Consider the following 26,727-nt stretch of genomic DNA (forward strand, 5'->3'; position numbering starts at 1 on the left):
GGAAAGCAAGTGCGTAGCTTTTCCGCAAGAGGTAGTGGCAGCTCGTTCTTTCTCCTTCTCTGACAGAGTAAAGGAACACTAGCACTAAGGCTACTGGCAGTCATCCCATGCGCACAAGGACAGCCAGCCTGAGGATCCACTCAACACCACACACAGAGAGGGAGAGAACGTGGGTTCCCATGATCATCGCTGAGCCACCAGCTGGATCTCTTCTGAGTCACTATAGGTCCTTATCACTTAGGTCACTTTCACAGTTTCTATTAACTGCACGTGCGAGCACCCGAGCCCCTACCAGAGTCTTCTGATGCTTTGTCCCTAAACCACATCACCCCAGACCTCCCCTAGTGAGGCTCCTATCACTCATCAGTTGTCATTTCTCAGTGACAGACAAGAAAATACGAGCTAAAGCCCCTGGCATAGGGCTTAAAACCCAGGAGGCGCTGGGTAAACTTGGTACCCACTGCTTTGTCTTACTTCTCAGGTTTGAGCCCTCTGTCTCTCTCCCAGATCCCCACCATTGGTTTTGAAATGCTCTACGTGATAAAAGCCAGGTCCCAGCAGGTCTCTGGATGGCTGGGTGCTTAGAAGCCTTGTTGCCAAGGAGTATGCAAGTGGGAACTCCATGCCCCAGAAACATTAGCGAATGAGCAAACTTCCTTATTAGACTGTCACCACGGCTAGTCACAGACACTCTTACTCCTCACGAGATTCTAATATGGTGGCCAGGCATGAACACCAACGCCATTAGAAGCTCAGTGAAATCTGGTTTTCGATCATGCAGAGCTGAGATGTTTCCCTTCTGAGTCATCATTACCAGTATCAGTCCTCACGCTGCAGATGGGCAGAAAGACTGATTAATACCGAATTCTGATTACTATAATGTTCACAGTGTTACTGAAGGAAAGCCCAAGAACTCTGGTCAGCAACTTCTTTCGAAAAAGAGACCATTGGATTTCCCCTCCCCTTCACCCTGAATGTCCTGGTTCTTGGGTTTGGCCCAGGAGCGGTTGCAATAAATCCTCATTTAGAGCTCAAACTTTCTCAAACTACAACACTGCCCTGCGACGGACCCTTCGATAATGCAGCTGGAGAAACCTTCCAATAGTGGTATTTTTTTTCCTTTTGCTTTTTTGGGTTAAAAGTCACTCACATTCATGTGAATCTTATAGTAATCTCATGAAATACTTGGAGACACCTTGAGATATTGTAAAAACAAATGCTGAAAAGGCTGGTTTGAGAACATCAGCCTGGGTGGAAAGTGCCTTCCTCATCACCAGTGACTCACTTTGGTGACTCAGGGCTTGTCCTACAAATGCAGAGATGCACAGCACCTATCTTAGCTCCCCTTCCTCTGCATACCTGGACAGCAATGAGGGATTCGTTATGTAAAGTGTACAAAGTGCTTTCAGTCCTTCTGGATACAGTTTACATGAACACACGGCACTCCCCAGGTGTTAAGAAGCATTCAAATTTAGGGGAGGGAAGGGGGGCGGGGAGGGATAAGGCGTGGGATCTTACTTTCCCAAGTGTCTTACCCGAAACTGAATGTCCCCAACAAAGCCAAGACCTTAAAATGGAGAAGGTTCTGATTATCGGTTTAAGTGTGGAAATTTTAAATTTCTAGCAAACTTTAAGGAAAAGAAAGAAAGGGAAGGGAAGAAAAAATCTTGTTGTGCCAGTCCAAACTTCTATTTCACATATATTAAATCCCCTTTACTCTGGAAGACTGTCAAATGTCCAGTAACATTTTAATATTTATGCTTTTTAAAATTTTTTTTTCTAAAGATTTTATTTATTTATTTGACAGACAGAGATCACAAGTAGACAGAGAAGCAGGCAGAGAGAGAGGAGGAAGCAGGCTTCCCACTAAGCAGAGAGCCCAATGTCGGGGCTCGATCTCAGGACCCTGGGATCATGACCTTAGACGAAGGCAGAGGCTTTAACCCACTGAGCCACCCAGGCGTCCCTAATATTTACACTTTTACTCCTCTGCCATATAATCACCTCAGCTTGGACATTATGCAAATATATGAAATCTTCAAACATAAAATGAAGCCAAGTTACTCACCGAAGGGAAACCCTATGTCAACCTTCATCATTGCACACCAAAAATGTCACACAAACCCACTCATTTACTAGAACCAAGATAAAACTACCCACCAGTGCTCAGGAGTCCCTCTCAAACATATGCAGGGCTAACAAAACACTGAACCTTAAACTCATTTGGAAAATAAGCCTACGAATTTCTTCCTTTAGCAAATGCCACTGGGTGACCCCACCTTCAAGTCAAACAGCTGAAACTCAGCTTGCCCTGTTTCCCTTGAGTACTGAGTTCTAAAGGCCACTGGTTTCAATGTATTTTGCCAGAAATAACTTGAAGGCTTTCCTGAACAGGCACCAAAGCCCTTGTAACAATGTAGTCATTTTAAATTAACATCCTAATTTAAAATAACTAAACCCGATTTTTACTTATGATCGAAATTTATACTGGAACACCTCTGTGGGGGTTAAATCCAGTGTCTCCACCCGAGACAGGGGATTTGCTGACAACCAAGAATGGAAAGAGAAGGTTTAAGTCCAGATGCCAAGAAACCAATCCTGTTTCTGAAAAGAAAACAGAGTCTGTACCTTGTCAATCACTTGGAGTTGAACCTATGCCTCCATTAGTCAAAAGAATCCCTGGGTAAGTCTTCCTCTTTCAAAAGGTTCTCTTTCTTGCAAACATCTGCTAAAAGTAGCAACCTAGAAGAAAATATATAAATATAAAAGGAAAGAAAATACTGTGAGAGGACCAAAAACTAGAAGTGACCAAAATGTTCTTCAGTAGGTAAATGTACATTTATGTCACAGAATATTGCCCAGGAATAAAAAAGAATCAGCCAGCCTTGGCAGGTCACATACTTTTCAAGATCACTTCGATAACATTCTAAATGGCCAAATCACAGAACTGGGGAACAGACTAGTTGGTGGTTGATATGGGTCTGGGGATGGCGGGTGAGTATGAGCATTAGTGGGTAGCATGATGGAGCTATCTGCACGTTGATGCTTACTGAATCTGTACATGTGGTAGAAGGTATGTATCTCCTCACATGCATTGTACCAGTGTCAGCTCCCCGGTTCTGATGCAGTACTCTAATTATGTCAGATGGGATCATGGGGGAGACTTGGCGAAAGGTGCAGGGGACCCATCGGGGCTATCCTTGTTCTCATTGTGACTTTTGACACATCGATAATTATTTAAAATTTTCAAAAAATAAAGAGAAAATAAAAGAAAGAAGGAAAAAGAAACAACTTAGAGTAAAATACGGACAACTCCAGAGATGAAAGATGACAGGGAAGATCTAGAGGAAGGGATAGATGGCAAGAGTAAACAGCAGGGGTTATGGTCAGGCAGGCTGACAACCAGAAGTTGGCTGGATTGTAAGTTGTAAATGAACTCAGTGGACAGAGAAGGGGAAAGATCACTGAAGTGCTACCCTTGAATGACAAGGATAGAAGTGAGGGAGCAAGAGCAGAGTCATCGTGGTGGCAGAAGCTACAGGAAGGTCTGGTGGAGAGGGAGTGGGATGCACAGGGTAGGGCTAGCATCTCATATTCCTGAGGACGTGACAAATATCAAATGAGAGAAAGAATGACAAGGGGAAATGTCTGACTTAGAAAGAAATACTGGAAAGGAAGATGAGCCATAGAAACCTGCAAGTTGAAAAAGAAGGGGCAATTTTCTGGGGCTTGAGCAGAATCACCAATCAAATAATGATGAGGTGGTCAAAGAATATCACAGGCAGGTGAGTCAGAAGGAGAAGGAGAAGAATGACAGAAACCAGGTCTTTGAGGGAGACAAATGCTGAGCAGCAAAATGCAATGGCCTCTGAGAAGGTGTTCCTTACGTGGGTCTAAAACCCAACAACATATCCTGAACTTTCTAGATTTATTTAACAAACATCTTTGATAGCCTGGTACATATCAAGTCAAGCATGATTTTCACATAAAAAAATATGACCTTACCGAGTACCGTTCATGTACAAGTAACACAAAACTGCAGGAGGGTGAATTAGCATAAGGGAAGAAAGAGTTCACAAGACAACCTGTGAGCAAACATCTTAGAGTCCCCTAGGGCCCAATGCAGGAGATTCTTCAGTGTTTCCGAGAGTATAAGCAGCCAGTAATATTCAAATCTGAAAATTAAAACAGATCTAAGGATCTGATCCTCAGATCTTAGAATCTGAGATTTAAGGTGGTCATAAAGGAATTCTTATCACACAAAGAAAGCCGCAGTTCATGAATCTCCCAGGAGACACCAGGGAAATTCTAAGGAGGGTAACCCCTAACAAAAGAGAGGGAAGAAAGATGGTTGGCCACTCCCCATGGTTGGAGAAATTACAAAACAAACAATCAATTTCTCTCTCAGCTACTGGGGAAAATATCAGCTCGGAATTCTTAGCCAACATGCACTCAACAGTGGGGAAAGAATCAATGGCATCCCCTGAAAGTGATGGGACAGGAATCCGTTTATCTCCATGGCCACCAAACCCAACCTCTAGCTTTGGAGAAGAAGTCAGCAAGTAACCTAAAATTAAGAAACCCAAAGCGTATGGTAAACATTGCCAGATATCATTCCCTGATAAATTATGTTCCTGTGGCCCTACAAAAAAATCTTCATTTTCCTTTGCAGTTTTATGTGAATCCCTTGCAAGAAGCAGATGTGCAATTCAAGAAGGATGCTCTGATAAAACCTGAGTGCCCAGGGCCTGTGGGTGGCTAGTGCAAAGGACTGAGAGGTGAGAAACAGTGAAAAGCTTTCTCCAAAAGAATCATGAGTGATAGGGCAGAGGGAGAATTCACTAACATGTGGACTTTGAGAAACCACTCCATGGAAAGGCCAACAGTTGAGAATAAAATTGAGAAGAGACATCTCAACAGCAAACTGAGAAGTGAAGTTTGAGCATTATGAGACGTAAATCCCCTCTTCAGTTTTCCTTATAAAATCTTCAGTACAGCTTATCTCGACAAGCACTGCAAAAGGTACAGAATTGTCAAATCGCTCCATTTTACACCTAAAGCAAATGTAACGCTGTACATTAACTACACTAGAATTAAAATTTTTAAATTAAAAAATAAAGGGATGCCTGGCTGGCTCAGTCAGAGGAGCAGGTGACTTTTGATCTCGGGATTGGGAGTTCGAGCTCCGGGTTGAGTATAGCGGTTACTTAAAAATAAAATCATTTAAAAAATAAAAATTTTAAAAATTAAAAATAATTTTAAAAAATAGAATAGATTAAAATCTCCAGTACAATCTGCTTTGTGGAGTGAACTTTCATTGAGGGAGACACACAGACGTGCAGAGCCCTGCGTCAAGGTCAGCACAAGGGCAAAAGCATAGGTCTGGGTTACCTTTTTATTAACTACTCATTATTTAATTTACATTAAAAAGAACCTGAGGACATGAAGCCCAAGGGAAGGAAAGAGAGGTTGGATCCCTTTTTCTTTTACTAAATTTTTAAATTCTTGAGTCACTTACTCTTTCTCAGTTTCCAAGCAGGCTCTGTGGGAGAAGTATGATCACCTAGGGTTTATAAAGAGGGTCTGGTCTCATTCATTCCCTCCAAAACTTCAAGAAGCTTTAAGGATCACAAAGATTCTTTTCAGCTCTGATATCCTTTTCCTCTCCCGGGATCTCAAAAGCCTTCCCATCTCCTCAGAAACAAATCTAGATGTCTTTGAAAAGAGGACACATACTCACGGTGTTCCGTTATTGCTGCTTTCTATGGGTCATCATCGGATTAGAGTTTAACTATTTTACCAAATAACCAGATAATCTCTTTACCACTGCACCCCTTTTTTTTCCCCCGAAAAGGTTGGCCATCCTAGAAAGTTAAAAAATAGGAAGGGAGTCTCTGTCTTTATCCCTTTGCAAATAAATCCTACCCCAGAGGGAGACGCAATTATGCTGAATCCAGACTGTGAGTTTCTTTTCGTACCGAACAGCAAAATAAAGAACAAGGCACACACGTGAAAGCAAGTGATTATCTGTGTGGTTTCATCAACAAACACATCTGTGAAACTGAAGAGGCGGTCTGCAGAGCAGTTTTGCAGCCAGAAACAGCAGCCTCGGCACTGAATCAGGACAGGTCTTAGAGCAAGAAAGACCTGTTCTCCAGTCCTGGCACTGCCCTTGCTGCTGGATACTCAGTAAAGTTTTTTCATGGCTTGCAAAGTCATTAAAAATAAAAATGAAGTTTGCCTTGTGGAAACAGAGACAAAAATACCAGGCATATGGTTCCTTATCCCCAAGCGCACAAATAATAATTGACGAAGAAAAGAAATGAATGAAACACAACTCTCTAGCTCATCTACTTTTTCTCTCAGTCACTTTTTTCTTTTTCTTTTTTTAATTTTGTCCTCTCTCTGTCCCAATTCTGCCTCTTGTTTTTTCCAACCTTCCCTCCTCTGGTATATAATTATTCATCCTGTTTTCAGAAGAAACAGAGCAATCATAATTTGCTCCAGGAATCATGAGTGCTCAAGTCACCCTAGGCCACCCGATGCTAGGTGATGGGACAAAAAGGGATGGCAGTCAGGTGTTATGCAATGTGGACACTTGACCATGGGCAGCCCAGCAGACCAGATGGGTTTTTCTCACTTATCAGAGAGGCCTTATTCTTGTTCTCTCACCCAATACCTCCAAAACAGTCTTAGTAAAATATCTTTCATCATGCTCTCCCTACTTAAAACTTGTCACTCGTCCAATCCACAAACACCTGCTGATTGTCTCCCCCAGGTTCTCCGCAATCATCAATCAAGATGATGTTTGCTTTACCTCAGTAATAAAAGACTTAAGGCAGGTGCTGTGCCCACAAGACTCCTTACATGTCAGAGAATGTTCTTCTCTAGTCTCTCTAGCCTTCCCCTGAGCAGTGAAGCAGAAGCCCTGCTTGCAAGAAGCCATCACAAAAGGTTAGAGATGAAGAAAACTGCTAGAAACATTTTTTTAAACACTCTTTTGCTTTTCTATAGTTCTTGAGCCAAACTCATTGCCCTAGCACCAAAGTCTCTCTCTGGCTTGTGGCCATTCTTCTCCTGTTCTTTTTTCTCACCAACTCTGACACTGTTTTGCATCTCCCACAGCTGTGAACACAGCCCTTCGCAAATACTTCAGCTCAGTGTAGACATACTGTCTTGATTTGATTTCTCCTTAGAATCTCAGTAGCGTGATTGGTTTGGTTCTTAAACCATTGATTCACCTGATGGGTAGGGTTGCCAGATCTGGAAAACGAAACAAAACAGCATGCTCAGTTCAATTTGAATTTCAGATAAATGATGAAAACTTGTATACGTTCTAGGCAATATTTGGAGCATATTTATACTAAAATAATTATCACTTATCGTGATAATATAATTCAAATATAACTTGGGCATCCTGTGATTTATCTGGAAACCCTACTGGTGTGTCACCTAAAGCTGAGCAAGGGAATTTCCCATATTTTCAGTTGGTGACGCTTGGACAACAGAGATGGCTTCCACGCAGCAAGACTCTGATAATCCCTCACTACAGAAATGGCAGAAGGAGCAAGGAGGATATCCCAAAGCTGGCAACTAAGCCCATATGAATAATCTGTCTGGCAAAGGAGGGCTTTGTTGCATTCTGAGTCAAAGTGGCCAATGGTATTTTAAGTGATCGTGCAAGGTGGAAAGGCAGGGAGGCATGGGAGTGGAAAATATCACCCAATAGTGGCATACAGCAACCACTGCCCTTCTAAGAAGCTGAATTCCTCCACAAGGGTCCCCTCTGGCCCTGTCTCGTAAGCATGTCCTAAATCAAGGGCAAATGGAGGCAGGGCATGTAGTTGAGTGGTCTCCCTGATTAGTCACCCCTGCCCACTAAGCCACCCCACTCCCCAGAGTCACAGCCTTGGGTATTTTCAGAAAGCAAAAAGATAAACACCCATGCCCAGAAGTCAGGAGCATCTCCAGAGATTCTGGGCAACCGCCACAGTATCCAAGAGAGTTGGCAGCCTGTTTTCTACCTGGGGAATAAGGGCACTTTCTCCTTTATAATGTGATTTCTTGGCTGGAGTGGAACCACGAGGCGCCCCGAGATGCTCTGTAGAAATGCAAGATGATACTGTATTGTATTAATGTCACTTAATGGTAGCTGTCAATGATCGTGATGGAATAAATATGGAAAAGGAAATTGCCGTAATTGATTGACAGTCTGGAATCTTCGATATTCGACCTAATGAGAGAAACCTATGAGCAGCCGCCTCCCAGTGCAGGCTATTAATGCAAATCGTATGCACCACACTGGCATGCTGAATTATGCAATGCCGTGTGAATGTCTAATCCATTTCACCAGGCTTGTCTTTATCCAGAAAAAAAAAAATATTTCGCTGACATGCTGATTAGTATATTAGGAGAGTTTAAGAAGTTTGGTGCTAAAGTAGGTGCCATCGTGGTGTTATTAATTTAGTTCTGAACAAGACAAACAGCTCTGTGCAGCCATCAAAATCACTACATAGGTCTACAAGATAACTTTGTCAAGACTGATGGGAATTTACAGAAAAGGCTTGTGATATGTGGAAGGAATTAGCAACTAGATAAGGAGCATATCATTTTTCTAGAAAACCACTGTCAAGGACTCAGTACCCATGCAGAACCAGACACCTGCCAACACATCTACGATGTCTGCATGATCGCTTGCTCAGACATTCAGAAACTTGTGGAAACTTAGAACAGAACCAGATGTGGGAGGTCAAGGGAACGACAGGTACAAATAAGGTTTGGGGCCTCCTCTGGGGATTCTGTGGAGGTCTAAGTACTGCCCAGGCATGATCAACAACAACAAAACACTCCCTGTGGGAATCCACTTTGTATGGGAAGAAGTCCCTTAGGATGGAAAAGTAAGTTGCCAATTATCCGTTACTTACACATTCCAAGAACTCATAGCTTTGAGAATTCCCTTGCCCTAAGCTCTTAACTCTGCATGTATCAACTCTTAAAACTTGGACCCTTAGAGGAAGTGCCTAGACTCCTAACTACATCTCCCAGGGCTTCCTACAAGTTTACCATTTCCTGCCTGCTCACGGGTACCCCAGGTGTCCCCAAGTTTTAAAGCCCGGGGACGGAAGAAACAGAAAATGCCATGCATTGCAATTTTCCACTACTGGTCTCGAAGTAATAGGTCAGTACATAGATGAACTTTTTACCTAATTGCACAAAATACTGTTGAATACCTAGAAGTACAAACTCCGTCTTGCCCACATGGTGCTTACAGTCAAAGAGAGGGGGCACAGGGGCCGTGGGGATTCCCGGTGGGTGGAGAGACGGTCCCAAAGGAGGAAACAAGTGTACACGACGGGGCGGGGGGGGGGCGCGGACTCAGTCTGGGGGTTGGTGTGGGGGCTGGAGAAGGTATTATTGAGGAAGCAGTGTGTAAGCCAGGACTCTTCCAAAGTTTTTATCCTTTTAACTTCAATGAACGTGTCTTGATATGATGTCTGTTGGAGAAAACACTCTTGACAAACTTCCGATCTGGGTGTCATTCTATATAAACAGCTGCCCATGTTTCCTTTTCGAGGGAACCAATGTAAATTGAGACATGAGCCAGCCAATGTAAAGACAATATTAAGCAAGTAAGAGGGCAATCGGCACTCAAATATTCCACAGATTGCGAATGTGGGATGTGATTGCCTGAAGTCCGGGAAGTCTGTGTGAGGGAAAGGTGAAGACAAAGGTGAGAGGTAACCTGGGTGGGAAGGGTTCCAGGCAAGAGTTGAAATAACAAAACGAAGGAACAGGAAAGCAAGACAAAAAGTTCCTTCCGTGTGCTTTCCCATATTTTATTGCATTCTTTCACCGATCACCAGTCCCCTGTGGTGTAATGTATTCCGTCAAATTTTCTGTAGAATAATCGAGGCCCTTTCAAGGTCAAATAAAACATTAGAGGTCACTCGGCAAATTAGCAGCAGAGGTAGAGTTACAAGGCAAGCCACCTCTCGCCCCATGGAGAACACTGTCTTTCGCCTCCAAAGTTCCGAGAGTGCCGCAAGATGGAAAAAGAAACTTTATATAAAACAAACTAAGTAAAACAGAGGACTTCTAAGAGGAAAATAAAGGCTGCACATGGCTTAAAAACATAGCAGTGTTTTCGTGATTGGATGTCCTTTGAAATGACTCCATTCCAAGGTCCTTGTGGAAGCTTGTGGAATACTGTGTATCTTTCCAAGGACAAGGTAGCCTCTACAGAGCAAGCAAGGATAGCCGCACTGGGGAAGTCTATGTCCCATTTAGTCCAGTTCTGGCTCTCACAGAGGCATGAAAGGGCATTCCATGCACGGTGGGCTTGTCCTTCTCAATGTCAACGTTCAAGCTGGGTTTTCCCCGCGTAGGTCCCAACTATCCTTATAACCCATGAAAAGGCAACATGTCAAGCACCATCCATAAGCTCCTCTGAAACCCTAGAGGAACTAGTTCTGTTTTCCAAGCTCCACCATTCCAGGAGTAATGAACTTCACAAACTTATTTCTTCCTGTATAAAGAAGAAGAAGAAGGGCTGCTCCAGTCATGGCTCTTCGAGGAACCTGTGCGCTCTTGTTTCATGGTCCGAGAACAGTCTGGAAAGAAGTCCCACTGCTGTTAAATGCCCTGCCTTACCAGTGCCTTCTTACCTCTCCCACCACACTTCACCGGCCCACCCACTTCCTGCCCTGTCCCTTCCCATTTCTTCCTTCTTCTCTCCCAGACCCCCATGCTTTCACAGATTTCCAGCTTCAGGGCTCATGACTGGTTCATTCAGTCAACATTGAAATGTGAACCCCATCTACCTGCCAGGCTTTTCTCTAGATCCAAACAGTCCTTGGTCTCACAGAGTTTATATTCTAGTGGGAGGAGACAAAAAATAATCTCATAGGTTTGTTACAGATTGTTATTGTATTTTATTTATTTGAAAGAGAACGACCATGAGCAGGGGGAGGCAGAGAGGGAGAAGGAGAAGCAGACTCCCCACTGAGCAGGCAGACCGCTGCGGGGCACCAACCCAGGACCCTGAGATCATGACCTGAGCTGAAGACAGACTCTTAACCAACTGAGCCACCCAGCTGCCCCTCATAGGATTTTTTTTTTTTTTTAAATCAAATGGTGATAACGCTATCTACGGAAGAGTATTGTTTAAAGGCCTATGTGAAATTGAGTGAGCGAGTGGATATTTTGCAACCTGGAAAGCCTGTCTGAGAAGATCACATCTAAGTTAAGATCTAAACGGCATGAAGAGCAGTAGGGAGCGTTCCAGGCAGAGAGAACATCTCATGCAAAGGCTCCAGGCTCCTGGGAAAAGGGGAAGGTTTACAGAATTGAATGAAGGCCCTTCTGGTGCAGTAATTCTCAGTGGGGCCACGAGTGGCAAGATTGTAGGGGATCCTTCCATGCATTTAGGGATTTCTACTATCCCTGGCCTGTCCTCTCAAAAAACGCCAATAAGCACCTAGTTCTAACCACCAAAATCATCCCCCTCTCCCGCACTCTCCCCAGAGTTGCCCCAGCTGAGAAGTATTAAAGACCAGCAGGTCTTTAATATTCAAGGAGCTTTGCAATCAAGGATATTAGCTTCCTCTTTAAAGTACAGAAATTGATGCCTTCACAGTTCTAGAGGCTGCAAATCCCAAATCAAGGTGTTGGCACGGTCGGTTCCCTCTGGGGATGGTGAGGAAGAAACTGTTCCAGGCCTTTCTCCTGCTTCTGGTGGCCGCAGGTGTTCTTTGTCTTGTCTATGACATACTCCCAGTTTTCATGTTGTCTTCCCACCATGCGTATCTGTCTCTGATCCGTATTTCCCTTTTTATAAGGACACTAGTTCTCTGGGTTATGGCCCACCCTACTGACCTCATCTTGATCACTTGCAAAGATGCTGTTTCCACATAAATTGGCCTTCACAGTTAGGCTCGGGACGCCAAACCCACATAGGGAGGAGACTGTTCAACCCATAATGCAGGTTAAGAAATTCGGATTTTATTTTGTTTTATCAAATGCTTCAGAGGCTTTTAAGCAACTGCATGATAGGATCTGATTCCTGCTTTCAAAAGTTCGATAGATGGATAGATAGAGAATTATTTGGGATAAGAAAAGACTGGCTTGGGAGGTGTCCTGATACCTGGAGTCAGGTATAGACAGCATTTGGCGCGGTGCCCTCCCAAAGAACTACACCAGGAAAGGACTAACCCTCCCCAGGAGAACTGCTCAGGGAGTGAAAACTATCTGGGCACCGCCCACCAGAAGAGGTAAATTGGAGCCTGAGAACCATCAGCTTTCAGGTGGAGACCACAAAGTGACTTGGCTAGGTTTCTGAGTGCAGAGGGCAAATTGGATCATCTCTCAAGTGCCCTTGCCCCTGCAGGGGTGGACGGTGCTGGCAATTTCCACACGGTTATGTCAACACAAGATACTGCCACCTTCCATGGGTCAGGCCATGAGAGGTCAAGGATGCCTTCTCTCCCCATCACTCCGTTCCTCCCTCCCTCCTGTCCCTGACGGTGCTCGCCAGGACAGAACACGGCCACTGTCTCTTCAGAGCTGTACGGATACACATCCCCTCCGATAAATGAGTATTTCCATTTCAGTGAACAAAAACAAGTTAACGCACCAATAGCGTGGGCTACCTTCCAGGGTTTGTCTGCTGACAGATTAAAAAGTGTGTCAACATGGCTTTAGATTAACAAATATTGCAAAGCAGAAGCCTCTGTTTGTTTTGCTTTGCTTTGTTTTCCTGGTTTCATGGTAATGTCGGCGGATCCACGCCTGCGCCCACGTGAAGGTAGGTGGACCATGGTTCTCCAGCCAGGCCAGGACCTTGAGACATCCAAGTGTCCGTGAATTGCAGCGGTCAGTCTCTTCCTCCCGCCAGATCCATCAGCGGGGAGAGCGACAGCAAAGGTGAGTGGGCGGGTAGTGTCTTGACCATGCAATCTGGGTGCCTACAGGCACTGTTCAGTGCCTGAATTCTGATTTTGATATCAGAGGAGGAAGAAGATAGGTGAGGGATGAGCTAAGGGGTGGGAGACCCATGGGACAACTTTTCAAGAAAGGTTTAAAAAAATAAAGAAGAAGAAGAAGAAAGGGAGAAGGTATCTTTTAATTCTTTAATGTAGGTACTAACTCCGGACTTTTTGTTGTCCTCCATCCTTAGTGGCTTACAAATAGTGCTTAAGGGTAGACCTTGACCCAAGGTCACTAGACTGGCCAGGGTTCAGGACTACTCTAGAGCAGGGGACAGCCAGCCATGGCTTTAGGATCAGTTCTTTTTTTTTTTTTTTTTTAAGATTTTATTTATTTATCTGACAAAGAGAGATCACAAGTAGGCAGAGAGGCAGGCAGAGAGAGAAGAAGAGACAGGCCCCCCACTGAGCAGAGAGCCCAATGCGGCACTCGATCCCAGGACCCTGAGATCATGACCTGAGCCGAAGGCAGAGGCTTTAACCCACTGAGCCACCCAGGCGCCCCTTTTCAGATCAGTTCTGGCCCACTACCTGCTTTTATACATCCCACAAGTTAAGAACGGTTCACATAGCTTTTAGCGGTTGGAAAAAAAGCAAAAGAATTGTATCTTGTAACATGTGAACACATTTCATGACCCATGAAAATTAAAATTATGTGAAATTCAAGTCTCTGTGTCCGTAAATAAAGTTTCATTGAAACACGGTCACATTCATTCATCTACATATTAAGTATGGCTGCCTGGATGGTGTGGCAGTGACATTTAAGTGATGTCCAAGATTGTAGGGTCCTCCTAGTCTAAAATGTTGACTCTCTGCCCCTTCACAAAAAAGTTTGCCAACTGCTGCTCAAGAGGATTAAGGAACAAGCATACTGGATCTTGTTCTGTGGTCTCAGATGCCTGTCCTAAACCTCTGTGAATTACTGTGGTATTCATTTGAGAATATATATAGAGCTCCTGGTCCCGGTGCTGGAGGTACGACCGGGCACAGTAACAGACAGTCCTGCTCTCAGAGCTCAGAGTCCAGGAGCAGAGCAGGTGTCAAACACAGAGTCATGCTAGGGCAGCGTGCTCTCCCTGATAACCGGGCCAAGTGCTCTCTGCAGTCGGTACGGGGAGCTATGAACACACAAAAGAGGTGAACTGACCTCCTGCTCCACAGTATCAAGTAAGATATGCCCAGGTTAGGTTAATGATTGATTGGGGGTTTATAGGAAATGGTGAAGTTGACAAGAAGGGGAAGAGAAAGGTTACCTATTTCACTTTCTTGCACACACCCTTCTATCTTCTATCCTTCCCTGAACTTCTGCCTGGCACGGAGCAGCAGAGGCACAGAATATGAGGTAAGAGCGAACAGTCTGGGTGGGGCTGGACCAGGCAGAGACCCGGAGGCCACGTGAAGGATTTTTGTCTTTAAGAGCAGCGGGAAGGGTGCCTGGGGGACTCTATCGGTTAAGCCTCTGCCCTGGGCTCAAGTCATGATCCCAGGGTCCTGGGATCGAGTCCCGCATCGGGCTCCCTGCTCAGTTGGGAGTCTGCTCCTCTCTCTCCTTCTGCCCCTCTGCTTGTGCTCTGTCTCTCTCAAATACATAAATAAATAATCTTTAAAATTAAAAAAAAAAAAAAAAAGCAAAGAGCGAGCAGTGGGAAGTTGTACAAGGACATTCTCAGCAGCAGTGTACCCTTAGCAAAATTCTGGAGGCAACCAAAGCCCCACCCACTGGAAAAGAGAGAAACGGAGGCATATTTGGAAAGTGGACTATGACAAAGTTGTTCCAGCAAGTCTACTGGGGCGACCTGCCATGGGATCGCGGCATCTCAGCCACCTGTTATTGGAGGGGAAAAGCAACCTCAGAAGATTACACAGGGAATGATAAACTCTTAACAACATTTAAGCTAACTAAAATTTAACAGGACGCTTTTTAGAAATACACTTATAAAATAAAACCATATTTAAATAAAGCAAGGAACAATTAAATACGAGGCCCGGGAGAATGAGTTGGACGCGGTGCGGGATGGGGCTCCACGCCTAGTTCTTGTTAATGTTCCAGTTCTTGCAGGCAATGGATTTATAGGTTTTTATAATATTAAAAAAAAATTTTTTTTGATCGTAACAAGAAGCCGTTGAAGCATTTTATAACAAAAGGTGACGCAGTCTGATTTGCAACTCAAGACGATCTCTCTGGCTGCAGTGAGGAGACTGACTTGGAACAGGGCAAGAGTGGAAGCAGGCAGACCAGCCAGGGGCGAGGGTAGGCAAAGCAGCAGGGCTGTGCTCAGATCAGGGACACAGCAGCAGAGACAGACAGCGGCATCCCTTTGGTCAAAGTGACTTGCTATCTGTTTTTACACTTAAGGCATCAGTATTCAACAAACAGCAACTCAACACTTCCTTAAATAGGTTAGGTTTCTACCTAACCTTCTAACCTTTTCTAAGGCAGAAGGACAAGAACCTAAATCAGGACAGCGCCTTTTACCAACAGATGTCCACGTCTACCCATTGGAAAAACGAGTGATTACATGAATGAAGATAGCCTACATCTGAATGAGGATTCGAGATCTTTAGAAACACTACCGGCAAGACCGGCTAACTTAGGAGACCTCATAGAAAACCCTCTTATCTCCTGGAAAAATAAATAAGAGAAACACAATAAAGCTACCCTCGAACAGGGTCGCCCACCCTTCCTCAGAAGTTCTCTCCCCTCACGCATACTGTACCAACCTCTGACCCCCACAAGCGTACTTGAAGTTCTCCAAAGTACCCATTCTGGGAAACTAGCCTCCCAGCTGGCATATTTAGTTTGGCTAGCTGCTCAGTGTGTGTAAATAGCTTGGCGTCCAAGGATCAAGGTTAAAGTCCAGCCAAGGCAAGTGACAAGTTTGTGTCCTAGACTCAAGGGAGTGTTTCACGCAATTAAAGGGGTTGCCATCTTTGTTAAACTGCTGTTGGGACAACTCAAGACAATGAGTTGTAGGCCAGCTCTGTCTCTCATATGTTCCTCACTGTGACCAGCCCAGTGAAGGAAGGGCCCCTGACTGGCTAAGGGACCCGGGCACCAACCCATGAATCTGACAATACCAGGCCCAGGAAGACCCTCTGTAAGCGTTGGTCACGCATCCCTAAGAAGTCATCTCAAAACGCACCTACCTGCCGCACGTGTACCCTGTTTTCTGCACTGTTATCAAATGCCCCAAAACAACTTCGGGTCCTATCCCAGCTGGTTTCATTTTCTCTACAGACTCAGAACCCAGAACAGAAACAGAAGCCAGTGGAAACTTTCTGCAAGTGAGGGGCTCCTGTGTTCACCTTCCAGTGTGTTCCCCCACAGTCACCTGCCGAGTCGAGGACAGGCCCTCTCCTCTGCAATGCTGGGGGGCTCCTTTTTGTTTTCCCTTCCGCTTGGTTTGGGGGGATCTGATTCTTTCTTGGTGATTACACTTATAAATCAAACAACTTAAAGGAAAAAACGAAAGAAAGATAACGGGTCACCATCCTGTCCTCCATCGTGCTCCCTCCCCTTAATCAACAGACCCTTTCTTCCCTTCTTCCCCCTCTCCAAGAAATAACAATAACATCATTGACAAAAGGCTGCCAGGGCTTTAAAGGTTTAGAAGTGAGTTTTCTGACTCTGGGGACTTTCAGATAAGAATCTGCCCCTCAAATGAGATGAATAATAGTAATGGTAATCTTTTCAAACCGCAGGAACAACAAAGGATGTGAAAACCCGACAGAAGACCAGATTTTCAGAAATGCGGAAGGTGCCGTGTTCAGGCAGCCTCCCACAGGCGTGCTCCGCGATGCAGGGGACGTGGGTGTCGCTCGAGAACTTCCGGAGCACCCGCTGACGCTGACAGGCCGGGGAGAAATGGGAATTATGCACTCTGGAAGCCCTGGGGACTTGACAGTTAACTCGTTTACATTGAAAGTTGAACCGATCTGCCCCAAGTAACAGATAAACATATTGACACAGATTGTAAATCGCAGTGGTGCAGAGCTGGCGGGGGTCCAGAGATCATCTCACCCGACTGGCTCCTGGTACAGAAAAGGAAACTGAGGCTGGGACATCCCACGTGACCGGCGCAGCTGCACCCAAGAGAGCGGGGGGAGGGCAGAGCTAGGGCTCAAGTGTTGCTTTCTTGGCTCCTAGTCCAGTCCGCTTTTCTTACAAGCCCCCATATGCCTCTGAACTTGAGTGGAATGATTCTGTTATCTTACAACAGACAGAAGGCAGTGAGGGAAACAAGATGGAAAAAAAAAAAAAAAGAAAAGAAAAGAAAAGAAAAAAGAAATTGAAACAGAGAGGAAAGAATGGAAGAGATAGAGAGTGACAGACATTACAGGAGGGACTCTGTCTGCCTCTATCTGTCTTTATCTTTCTCTGTATCTGTCTGATCTCATTCTCTTCTGTAACCTGTCTCTAGCCTGTCTCCCACATGCTGGCTCCTGAAAGAGCACAGCATTATTTAATTTATCCTAAGTACTTTTGAGGAAGGCTTGCAAGTGAGTGAAATGCTGGTGGCCTGGGAGCAGTCAGAATGTATTTTCCAGAACTTCTGTACTTGGGCTTGGGGTGGGCCCATCCTCTGCCCCCACTTCCAATGAGGGACTGAGATCCCATCACACACACCTCAAACTCTGGCTCCTGGGCATCACCTTACACTGTTAAAATGCAGAACCTTGGGGGCGCCTGGGTGGCTCAGTCAGTTAAGTGTCCGACTCTTGATTTTGGCTCAGGAGTTGTGAGATGAAGCCCCACATCAGGCTCCACGCTCAGCGGGGAGTGTGCTTGAAATTCTCTCTCTCTCTGTCCCTCCCCTTGCTCATGCTCTCTCACTCTCAAATAAATCTTTTTTTTTTTTTTTTAATGCAAAATCTTGGACCCAGCCCTACACCTGAGGGATCCAAGTCTGCATTTTAACAAGATGTCCTGACGACTGATCGATTCACATGCACATTAAAGTATGAGAAGCAACAATGTCAAAAACATTGGAAATTCTTCTTCCCAAGTGTGTCTCCCTCAGTCACAAACTTTCTTTCAGGCCCTGGAGGAAGACACCTCAGAGAGTTCAAAGACTGAGTAAGACTTGCGCAGTGTTTTAAAGGCTAAAAACCCATCCTGGGAAAAGCTTGGGGAACACATACGTTCATTCTAAATAGTTCGTTTCAAAGCAGTTGAGGCTTGGTCTTCTCAGGTTGGTTGTCATCTGTGACAAAGTCACAAGAATGCCTATAACAGGTTGGGTTTTTGCAAAGTCCAGAGGGATGTAGATTTCTAATACTTCCAGCCTCTCCTAAATCAGAAAAGTATAAACAGCAGGAAGGATTTAAGTATTTTGAACTTGTCAAATTCCATAGTAAAGCAGTTCTCTTCCCATGCCTTGGTGGAAAGGGGATATCAGAATAGGACAACGCTGGAAGTTGTGGATGATTCCACAGAAAAGGCAGCTTTGAGGCGCCTGGATGGCTCAGTTGCTTAAGGACCTGCCTTTGGCCAAGGTCATGATCCCAAGGTCCTGGGATCGAGTCCAACATCGGGCTCCCTGCTCAGCAAGGACTCTGCTTCTCCCTCTTCCTCTTCCGCTCTCCCCACTCATACTCATTTTCTCTCCCAAATAAGTAAGTAAAGTATTTAAAGAGGAAAAGAATGGGAAGGGAAGGGAGGGGAAGGAAAGGAAGACAAGGCAAGGCAAACTTGACAAGATTTCTAATGCGTACCCCCATGGCAAGATCACGATAAAAAAATTAATGGGATAAATTTTCAGGTGTCAGTTGCAACTGCAGAGTGACGAGCAAGGAATTAGAAGCTCCTTCTGTAAAAGCGTTTCCAACTTTGAAGCTGGTGAGGGAATATTGACTTATATCCTTATTTCTCCCAAGCGTGATGTCATCCCATGTGTCCCGTTGACACCGAAAAGGATTTCTTGTTAAATAATCCCTCTGCCAACATCGGGGAATAGCCTTGCCCTTTGATCTAAACAGATAGGATCTCGAGAGTTACCCTGCTTACACATCTCCAGTTAGGCTGTTCAAAATCAGATTTCTGAAGGTAGAACGAGGAGAAGAAAAGTACACACAAAAGTAGAATGAGTGAGCTCAGAAAAAGGAGAGAGAGCAAATTCTAGAATGTGCCTTCTATGAATAGACACTGCCAATGTTTGGTGTATGCAAAGCATTCTACACCATTCACAGATTTTATTTAATCTGTAGATTTTGCCAATCATGTTCATATTTATAGCCGTATGCAACTCTTTGTAACTCAAAATCTAAAACAAAGGCCAAAAACTCTACCCTGGAGAAATCTGAATTCTGTCGCTATCCCTTCTTTCTACACACACACACGCGCGCATGCGCACGCACACACACACACACACACAAGCCACGGCCATGAAACTCTCCTGTGCCCACACAATGACATCGTGTCACACCTCTGCCCACACAATGATCCCAGCCCCCAAGACTGAAAGTAAGCCTAACTCCCGCATTGGATTCTCCCTTGTCACCCGAAAAGATGTTAAGCTGGGCTTCAGGGTTGGAAATGCTCAGGGGAGAAAATGAAAGCTTCCAGATTGAAACAAAACTCCGAAGGGACCAGATTCATGGCAAGGCACCTGTCAGAGGAGACACACACACACACACTCATGCCTCCCTCTGTCTCCTATGCCTTCAAAAGACACAGTTCTCTGTTTTTATCGGACTTTAAATCCAGCGCCCCAAGACTAAAAGTCTGATGATGTTTCCAGTCCGCTCCGCATTTGAGCTGGCTCCGGACAACCCCAGTAAATTGTGGGTCGGTGCCTGCTGTAAAGATCAGCCAACCTGAGCTGAGTCTTCTTTTCAGCAGGAACAAGTTGAATATAGGCAGGACCCGGTCCTAAAGATTTGAGATATTTTGTCTCTCTAGAAGTTTGGGGAACACAGAGTGGGAAAATACTTTAAAATAAGGGATCAGCCCTGTGAAATGGAAGGCAAGACAGGGAAGGGAGTGTTTGGCTCACCGCCCACTGTGCAAATGTGCTTTCAAAACCAATTACCATGCAGCGATCAGGCAGTTTATCTGTTGGGGGACCAGACCGTGGACACCGGCAAGCTGGGCGTGGCTTCCCTGCACACACCAAGCCACATTCTTGGGAATGAGGGGACAGTTTTCAGTAGAAGATTCTTGATGGAAGAAAGGATTTCTTTTAAAAAGGACATCTTTTATTTTCCCATCTGTTTCTTCTCACAGTACAGTGTGGGATCAAATCAGGTCTTGCAACATTCTGCAGGGTAATTTAGCACTTTCCTTCTATAAGCTTGAACGTAGAGACAGAAAAGGCCTCGTTGTTACTACCTGGTTCACCCCAAAGGACAGGACTGAAGGGAACACCACCACGCACCACCTGCCTCTATGTAAGAACCCGTTATAAATAGACAGGGGTGAAAGACTTTTGAAGGGAAAAGAAAGGACATCCTCCCCTCCCCCCACCGCCAAAGAAAAGGGTGTTAATTAAATTTGTTTTCAAAAGTGCAAACCCTTATATCTGCTCAAAGCAAATGAGGCATTAATGCCTCAAAGGCCATTGTGTCCATTGCACAGAACTCCCTAACTGGAGCACACGGCCACTGTGTCTTTTGAAATGGTGAGGTTTGGCCCCTCAAATTCAAGCTACTGGGACATGGTATGAGGTTACCGTGGCCTCACAGTCACAAACAAATTGAAACTTTTATAAGAGTCCCAGAAAGAAGGAGGAAAAAGCAAAACACAAAAATAAAGAGATTTTTTTTTTCTAGCTACTAAAAAAATAAAAACTGTCCCTGCTCCTGGCCTTCCTCCACAGCTCACATTAGCCAGCCTCAGAGGGAGTGAGCTCCCTAAATGGAGAGGTAATCAAGCAGGTGGTGTGCAGGCTGGCATGGAGCTCAAGCCACCAAAGGAGCCATGCAAATCCTATCACTACCATCTCGTGCTCCCTTTCTGATCCCCAGACGCCCATCTCCCCTCCACGCTCCTCCCCTGCAAAACTCCTGGGTACCAGAAGCAACTCCAGCCATAAGCCCAGTCCAATTTTTTTGTTTCCAAATATAGTGCCAAGGAGAAGTGGAAAATGAAATCATTTACAACAAATGGCCCTCGGGAGGGACTAACTAATTCTATGCCATGCTTGGTGCCATCAGGTAAAGGATAGGGAAATGGATGTAAAAGAGAAGGAGGGATTTGCTTAAATGGATAAGTAAGCTTTCCAGATGGTGCCAAGGCAAATACCTTGACAAATTAAAAAGTTCACTGTTGACAGTCAAAATGATATGAAAATTTTAAATCCAGATGACATTTGATCCTAATTAGATTATAACATCAGTTATTGAGTTAATATAATTTAAAAGCTTCATTTAGAAAATGTGTAAGCTTAAGTATGCTTTGGAGGGGAATGGGGAAAGGGGTGGCCAACTAAAGGTCAGGACATTTGTGTAGAACAATAGAGCTTTGGAGCTGGGTTTCTTAGAAAGCCCTTCTACCTCACTCTCCATTCAGTTCATGGGCGCCTCACCTTCCCCAGGGGGTGCTGACCCCCACCGGAAGGGGGTTCCAGAAGGTCCAGGGTTTCCCAAAGCTGGACCTGGCTGAGCAGAGGCAGCCATTAGCAGAACCTTGCAGGCTACCCATGCAAAATGGGCTGAATGTCCTTGTCCCCCAAAATTCAGCTGTTGAAGCCCTAAACCCTGGTGTAGGGGCGGGGGCTCTGGGAGGTGATTAGCCTGAGATTAGTTAATGAGAGTAAGAGCCCCATGTTGGGATTAGTGGTTTCATAGGAAGACCACGGTCTCTCTCTCTCTCTCCCTCTCAATCCCCTCCACCACCAAGGAAAGACCATGTGAGGACATGGCTAATGGCATCCATCTACAAACCAAGAAGAAAGCCCTCACCAGGACCCAGATCCGCTGGCCCACTGATCTTGGACTTCCAGCCTCCAGACGCGTGAAAAGCAATCTCTCTTGTTTAAGCGCATCAATGTGCGGTCCTTTGTTGTGGCGGCCTGAGCAGCCGAAGTCACATCCCACTCTGTCCCTCCCCCAAGAGCCAGCTAGCCTGTCCAGGAGGTCACCTTCCTTTGCTGCTAAAAATAATACTGCCTCAACCTGGAGGACCAATATTCTCTTCCTTCCTTCTAAACACCATGGCAGTAAGCTTCTGACTTCTGGGAGGGAAATACTCGAGCAAAAAGTGTGTGGGAGTGCGCGCGCGCGCGCGTGTGTGTGTGTGTGTGTGTGTACATTGTGCGCAGAACACCCTCTCTTTCAAAGACCAACTAGAAAAACACAACAGCCACCGGCAGGTTTTCAAGAACATCATTCCAGAGAGAGGTGTGCTCTGTGCTTCTTTCCAACTGTGCCTGGCCTCCCCCTGTGCTCTCTCTATCATGTGCACTGTGTCTTGTCCTTACAAACACCCCTTGAAGAGGGTGAGAAGGTCATCCTGATTCACATCGGTAAAAACAAGGAGGCATTTGGTTGAGCTTGTCTCCGTCAGTGATATATTTTCAAAACTTCCTAGCAACCACAAGCCGTTGGTATTGGAGTGAAATGTTTCCGGAACTCAGAGACACAAAAAGTACACGAAGTCTGAGCAGAGCCAGACACACAAGGCTCTTGTACTTGACATCATAGTTACTTTCGTGGATGTTAGTGGGGCAAGTTGGCAAGGCTAACAGCAGAAGGGCACAGCAGAACCTGAGATGGTATTTTCACATTCCGTCTCCCTCTACCTGCCCTGAATTATGGCCCATCTGCACACAGCCTAGAGAGTTTAGCTCTAGAAAACACCAAGTGATAAGCCTCGCTTTCCCAAAGCCTTTCCAAAGGTCAAAAGCATCATGAAGGATGCTATTATGATTAAACCAACAGCAGTCATCTCCCACTGGCTGCAGTAGAATGTACAAGAAAAAGGAAGCGGGGTGGCAGAGAGGAGGTTCAAAGAAAATTCTGGAGACAAGTTAAGGCCTGAGGAATGTGAGGTGGGTGTTAGGACCCTGCTCTCCACCAGAAGAGAGGAGAAGGCTTTCTGGGCAGATGAGGAGCCTGGAGGTGGGGGTGGGGAGATTAAAAATAACCCCAAATAGACTTGGGCCATCCCATATTTCAGGAATGTGCCCAGGAAGGGCAAGGGAGAAGATGGAGTTCCACAAACAGGTGAATGTCTCTTGTGTTTTTCCAGATGGCCATACCCCCGCGTAGGAGGGCCCTCAGGCAAGGTCCTGCTGCCCAGACAGGCCTGAAGAGTGTCTGACCCAGATGTTTATCAGGGCTGATCAGCTGGGTGGGGAGAGCTCAAAGTAGGACAAGGAACTCCAGGACATGGATGAAGTCCTGTTTGTCTTGTACCCACAGGATCACGCCAGCCCTTCATAAGCCTCCAGCTCTTGGCACTCCCGCGCCCCCTTCTCTATGGCTCAGCCCGCCACCCCCATCAAGGGTGTTCTCCACGCCAGGCCCTGCCTCCCTGTGCCCTCCTGTGACAAGCCCCCTGCCTAGTTCCCTCTATGTGCTGCCTCTACTGAAGACCCCTATGAGGGGCTCAAACTTCCCGCTCTGTCCTCCAAGCTCAGAATGCAGAAGTAGTCTTGTTTCTGCCTCCTGGGTAACCCTGGAGGACTCTTGGGGAATGAGCTCTCACCACCACTCCTGCCCAGAGGGGCTTTGTCTCTGCTGTCCTCCAGCCCCAGTGACTCCACCCACTGACCCACAGAGAGCCTAGGGTCTACACGTCCCCTTCCAGACCCTGCTCTTTTGGTTCCAGAGGTGACTTGGGTGGTAGTCACCAGCCTCCAGATGTTTCTTGACTTGTTGGTCTTAATCACACAACTCTTACAGAGGTCTGAGGAATCCCTTACTGGTGGGTCAGTCTACACCTGCCTTCAACCTTAGATGTGGGACCCTGATGGATATAATCACACTTGACAGCTCTGAGCACATCATCATCTTTGGTCTATAGATGGGGCCTTCTCTTGTCTTTCTGGCTTTGGTTTTATCAATGCCCTCTGTCTGCGTTACTCCATTGACTCTACCCCGTGGGCCATTATTCTGATGCGGTCTATAGCCGTCTTCTTCTGCACATTCTCTTGCACAGTATTTACAACTCGTTGGTGTGTATATATTTTTAACTTGCACAGGTGGTTGGTGTTTCACATTTTATTCTGTTTCTTACTTTTTCCCACCAACACTCCTTTTTTAAAGAGAATCCATCCAGCTTTTACATTTAGTGCATTGCTTTGAATTATTGTACAACATGTACATAGATGATCTCCATCTACCTGTCCTACCGGTAATTCTGCTGATGGTCAGGAGTCTCTAAGTCTCTACCAACACAATAGTAAGGCAACATACAAATACAAATATCCTCATAGATTTTCCTGTCTGGGTCAGGGTAAAACTTTCTCTGGGATACATACCTCACTATGGAATATCTGTGTTATGGTTCACACAAATCCTTTAAGTACCCCAGCAATGCCAGGTTACTCATGAAAACACCTACTCGGTGGTTAGGCTCAGTCAGCAAGGCATGAGGGAGTTCTAGAAAATCCATTTGCCACCACCAGTTGACGTCCCTGAGTTTTCTAACGTTTTCCTGCCTAAGGTGGGGTAGACCGAAATCTGTGTTCAGATCTGAGTTTCTCTTGTTGTTAGTACAGATGAACATGTCTTTACACATACATTGTCTTCTAGGTTTTCTTCTTCCTACAATGTCTGTTTTTTTATCTTTTTTTGTTTTTCCACTGGAGTTGATTTGTAGGCCTCCTTAGCAAATTCTACATATTACTCCTTTGTCAGTTCCAGATGCAAACATCATCTCCCACTTGAGATCGTATCTATCTTTGAGGTTTCTATTGTGTTCCATTTGTTCTCTAGGTCTGTTTCTGAATACTATTTGTGTGACTATGATTTGGTTGTATGTTTTAATATCTGAATAGATACATGCCCTCTTTAACTTCCGTGTTTCTTTTGTAATATTCACTTAGCTATTTGTAAACCTTTTTTTTTATATAAATGTATTGAGTTCCTGGGAAAAAAGTCCAACTGGAATTTGGACTGAGAGTGTATGGAGATTATAAATTAATTTGGGAAGAATTGCAATCTTCATAATATTAAATTCTTCATCCAAGAACATGATATTTATTGATATTATTTTCTTTGTCTTTTATTAGAGTTTTCAAGCTTTTCCCCGTGGAGGTCTGAGGCAATCTTGGTTAAATCAATTCCTAAAAAGTAATTTTTTTGTTCTTATTGGAACGGCATCATATTTTTTATTATACTTTCTGGACAGTATCGCATAGTAGGAACTGAAGTTATAACTGTCTGACTTAATTATTCCTCCCCACTAAGAAGGGAAGGATGTCTTCCCGAGCTGAGCCTCTTTTTTTTTTTTTTAAATATTTTATTTATTTATTGGACAGACAGAGATCACAAGCAGGCCGAGAGGCAGGCAGAGAGAGAGGAAAGGAAGCAGGCTCCCTGCTGGGCAGAGAGCCCAACATGGGGCTCAATCCCAGGACCCTGGGATCATGACCTGAGCCAAAGGCCACTGAGCCAACCAGGTGCCCCCCCGAGCTGAGCCTCTTAAGGAAAATGCCCCATCTGGAAGCTTCTTCTCTCCTATTTTATTCTGTCTCTCCAATACCTCACTTCATTTCCAGAGTCTTCTTGTTCAAATCTCCCAACACGGAGCACTTACTTTTAACCCCAAGAGGGATTCTACCATTTTTCTTTCTTGTTTCTTGCAAACTCCCAACGTTGGTTGATATGAGTAGAAGGTGAGGACATGAGTGGGGCAAGGAATGAGCTCTAGTTCTGTGAATGAGAACAAAAGTGGGTGCCCAATTCCAGTGTAATACCTTAATCTTCTACCAAGAAGCACTCCGGCTAACTCCCAGCTGGTTTCCTCAGGAATTGCAGAGAACACCTTGCCAAGCCAAGCATTAATTTTCCTTGAAGACATTACAATATTATTTCACACGAAGAAAGGACATTGCTATGGTGACTTTAACCTTGTTCCTTTCTAAATAATGAACTTTGGCATGGTGGTATGGTGAAGTCTTTTCTTCTTTCCTGGGCTGGCATATGTTCCAACAGACATCACAGCAGCTATAAATGCCTCCTTCCCATCACCCTCAATGGGTGGCACCAACTCTGATGAAATTTTCTGGTTTGTTTTGTTTTGATGTCAAAGAGTTCTTTAATCAATGGAATGAGCACTAAGGGACAGGGAAAGTTTAACCTACAAGAATCCCTCTCCCAACCCCAGTAGTAACATTATGGAAACCATGGGATCCCAAACTTCCTTTCTCTCTGCTGAACCTGAAAAACAGTACCTGTCTTATAGACGAACTTCTACAGGCTGAAGGGTATGAATGGTGAGACTATAAAACACTCCAGGGCCCAAGATGTCAAAATAAGGTTTCGTTGCAAGGAAATTTGATTGTTCACAGTTCTACCAAGTTCCTAGTATTTATGTGTAACCAGGGACCACTCTGAACCAGGAGGACATTTCGCTTGCAGGATACATGAGCTCTGCTCATTGGCATAGCTGTCTCATGCTCCCATGCCTTCGGTCAGATGTTTCTCCCTGTTCCCCCTTTTGTCACCAGCCTTCCATACACAAACCATCCCTGCTTTGAGAACCACTGAATTGGAGATACCACTTCAAAATGTAAAGTTTACAGTGAAATTCAGAAGAGTTTTTAAAACCCCCTCCTTCAGGGCCCCATCACATGCC

General features: G+C 45.0%; 1 protein-coding gene and 1 long non-coding RNA gene across 1 annotated transcript; one reads left to right on the top strand and one right to left on the bottom strand.

The window, feature by feature from the left end:
* LOC309865462 (uncharacterized protein) overlaps window positions 1-26,727 on the bottom strand; it is a 366,810-nt gene that overhangs the window by 90,567 nt on the left and 249,516 nt on the right.
* On the top strand, window positions 14,194-16,954 carry LOC309864386. Its single transcript, XR_014311491.1, has 2 exons — window positions 14,194-14,325; window positions 16,686-16,954. It is a non-coding gene; the product is annotated as an uncharacterized lncRNA (long non-coding RNA).

The sequence above is a fragment of the Mustela nivalis genome (assembly GCF_964662115.1).
Source record: "Mustela nivalis genome assembly, chromosome: 5".
Taxonomy (NCBI): Eukaryota; Metazoa; Chordata; class Mammalia; order Carnivora; family Mustelidae; genus Mustela; species Mustela nivalis.